This window comes from Bos mutus, chromosome 21, assembly GCF_027580195.1.
Source record: "Bos mutus isolate GX-2022 chromosome 21, NWIPB_WYAK_1.1, whole genome shotgun sequence".
In the NCBI taxonomy this organism is placed as follows: domain Eukaryota; kingdom Metazoa; phylum Chordata; class Mammalia; order Artiodactyla; family Bovidae; genus Bos; species Bos mutus.
In genome coordinates this window covers 35,044,866-35,048,628 of record NC_091637.1, presented here as the reverse complement: position 1 = coordinate 35,048,628, position 3,763 = coordinate 35,044,866, and positions in this window count along the sequence as shown.

Below are 3,763 nucleotides of genomic sequence, written 5' to 3'. Positions count from 1 at the left end.
GATGGTAGCTGAAGTCGGAGCACAAGGTGGTAGAGTATTTTAATAGGTATTTTTATTACAAACACACATACAATCAAATAGCCTACCTTACATAGAACTCCTCCCTTGAGGCCTGAGTCACTGTCCTTCTTCCCTGTATGCACATCAAATACACCTGGGCACGTGTAGCACTTTTCACATACTCATTAGATATGTGATATTACCACCTTGCCCATCAGCAAGTCTTGTTCTTGGAGCCACTGAATTTAAAATCATTTTTGCATGTACCTAATCCTGTTTAGTTCTAGTGGTTTTTATTAAGTTTTGGAAGAGAGGCACACTGACTAGGAGTTTACATCTAAGAGGGGATGTTTAATTATTTTGCCCCCTTTTCAATCCTTGTCCCTCTACAAATGTACCAAGAAGTTTCAAGAAGTTGTTCTAGGAGCTGGAAATGATCTTTTGACTTTCCCATAGTTTATTCCTACTTAATATCATCCTGTGTCAGTTCTGTAATTGTCTTCATAAAACGACATAATGCCTATTTGACAAAAGGTAGAAAATGTGACTTCACAGGTTTCCCTCTCCTCCAGTGGTAAAATAGACTTTCCTTCCCTTATCACACTGTGATGTGGTCCTTCTGGTGACCCCAGCACACATTTGTGCATTTTGAAGCTGGGAACAGAACCAGGGAACCCAGGTTGAACCAAAACATTTGACCTCATTAGCACTGATAGCTTAGGACTTGGAGAAGGCAATGGCACCCCACTCCAGTACTCTTGCCTGGAAAATCCCATGGACAGAGGAGCCTGGTAGGCTGCAGTCAATGGGGTTGCGAAGAGTCGGACACGACTGAGCGACTTCACTTTCTCTTTTCACTTTCATGCATTGGAGAAGGAAATGGCAATCCACTCCAGTGTTCTTGCCTGGAGAATCCCAGGGATGGGCGAGCCTGGTGGGCTGCTGTCTATGGGGTCACACAGAGTCAGACACGACTGAAGTGACTTAGCAGCAGCAGCAGCTCAGGACTTCCTCATAACTGATGGGGCAATTTTTTTTTTTTTTTCCAGATAACGGAACAAATGCCACATAATTCACACATACTAGTATTTATTAAACACCTTTATCTTTCATAGATCAATTTTTTGAGTAATTCCTTAGGAAGTGAAAAACTCCAAATGAATGGCAAACTTTGCTTTTACAACCAGCCAGCTGACCAGAAGTCTTTCTTTAAACTATTGTTCAACTATTGTAACCAGTAAAACAAGACCAATTTGAAACCTATTTGACCAATTTAAAACCAAAAGGCAGCTATCTCACACTGAGAAATCTGGCATCTTTTAAGTGATTAGCTCTTTGGGAAAGTATGTATGTTCTGTAAATTCACATTTTTCACATAAAAGAATTCTGATATCTCGTAAGAGCATTGGAAATCCTGTATCTGAGAGGACTTGCCTTCTACACATAATGTTTTTTTCCTTTGTTTTTAATAGAATGCCTATGGACTTAAATAGGCTTCCCAGATAGCTCAGTTGGTAAAAATCCACATAAATAGAGGGATGTAAAACAGCTGTATGCAGAAATACCCAAAGCCACCTCAAATAAAGAGGTGTCAACCATGAAATTATATTGATTAGAAGTGAAAACACCTTATTAGGTATAAGGTCATTTGGGGGGCTCACTGACTGTAAATGTATGTTCCCAGCTTCTTCAATTAAATAACAAGGGGAAATGGAAAAATACAAAAATTATCATTGCTGGGATGAGAAAGATGTGGTGTAATAATGGGGGGGGGAACCTTGATTAAATGCAGTATTACTATGCATCAATAGCATCATTAGCTGTTAGGCTTCAGGATTTTTAATAAGGAATCAAAGACCAAAATGAGAATGATTTAGAATCTATTATTCAGGAGGCAAGAAATTGGAATGATAATCATACCAAATGAGCCAAAAATAAGGGATTAAGAAAAGGTATTTAAAAGTGAGTAAGAATAAAATATACAAATTTAAGCCAAAGCAAGCTAATACCTCATTACAATGACTTGACATTTAAAGCAAGCACACAATTCCAAATCCAGCTCTATGAAAATCACTTATTAATAAAATCTGCTAGACACTCTCTGTGGTTGCTAGTACATTAGAAGTGATTTAACTATTTTGATATCTAAATTTAACAGTTTTCCCATAAACAGGAACTTGGCAGAGAGACACAGTATAGGCAAGACCTTTTTCTACTAAAAATCCTAAGTGATGACGTCTATGTATCGACCCACCTACCTGTTTACCTATTTCTCTCTCCATTCAAATAGCTTGCATCTCTGTAATATGTCCACATGCCAAAAGAAATGCTCCAAACTCTAAAAATCTCCTAATATCTTTGAGAACAGATGCATTAACAGAAACCCTCCATGGATCTGTGATGTGTGGGGCTTTAATGTTTTGTTCCTGTGCAACACACAAGAAGTAAATCAAACATTTCAAGTACTGGACATTAATAATACCCCCATCCTCAAAGGAGGACCCACTCCTAATGGAAAGATTATTCTCCAAACCTCATCAGCAGTGCCAGCCTCAAGGTGACTCACTCTCCCACCTGAACTTGCAGCAATTTCTTCCTCCACTGCTCTTGCCAGACATTAGCTGTTGCCATCCTCCACAAAGGGATGTTAATAGTCTTGAAGGCAATATGCTGTTTTTGTTCTTGCTTCCTTGTCCCCTCCCTTGTTGTTCATTAACTTATATCTGCCCTCTAGGAATATAACTACGTAATCATCTAAGGTGAGGTAGAGAGCTCTTGCAACTTCACAGATAAAGAGTAGAGGGAAAAGGTTTTTTAAAGTAAATTATTAAAACCAAGATAACTCATTATTCATGAACCAGAGATCAGCTACTCCAAATGTCCTTAAAGTTGGTGATCGTCAATGCCGTATAATACATTTGAACTCATTCTGGATTCAGCGTGCAGTTATAAACACCACTTTCTCACCTCTTAAAATGTTCCGTCTATTGACAGAAAACACGCACAAGGTTAGCAGAGATGACAAAACATGTTGAGATAACACACAAACAGCTTGCCCTCCGGGTCGTTTAACATGGTGCCCTTTAGTGCTTGAAAGAGAGAGAGCATTTCTTTGTTTCTTGCAGGGAAGTTTGGCTAAATTCAAGTGTATCATATATTCAAGCAAATACATACTTTGTCTTGGTGCGTCGGTGCCTTTCTGCTTCTGTGTCAGACTCTGTGTGACACTATGGACTGTAGCCCACCAGGCTCCTCAGTCCTTGGGATTCTCCAGGAAAGAATTCTGGAGTAGGTTGCCATGCCCTCCTCCAGGGGATCTTCCTGACCCTGGGATTGAACCTGTGTCTTCTACATCTACCTGAAGGGACAGGCAGGTTCTTTACCACTAGCATCTGCACTTCTCTTGGAGTGGAGACATCCTATGCTTCAAGACTGATAGATTCTTAAGTGAATTTCAGGATTACAGAAGGGGTTAAGACTAAATTTTCTGAATGTACAAAATAAGGAAAATGAAGATCTCTTGGGAGAGCAGCATGCTATGGTATGGCAAACCCTAACCCTCCCATCCATTCGTCTGTAAATTCCTGCTACGTGGGGTTGAGTCTTGCTTGAAAAATGCCATGTAGGAATTTTCACTTCCTCTGTCAACCAGTAAAGAACTTTTGGACAAGCTGAACAGAAAACTCCTTTTCCAACTCCTGTGTTATGTTAGATATTGGATTCAGTGTTCCTTTTTGATAATGCCTTCTTTGACCCCTAGCCA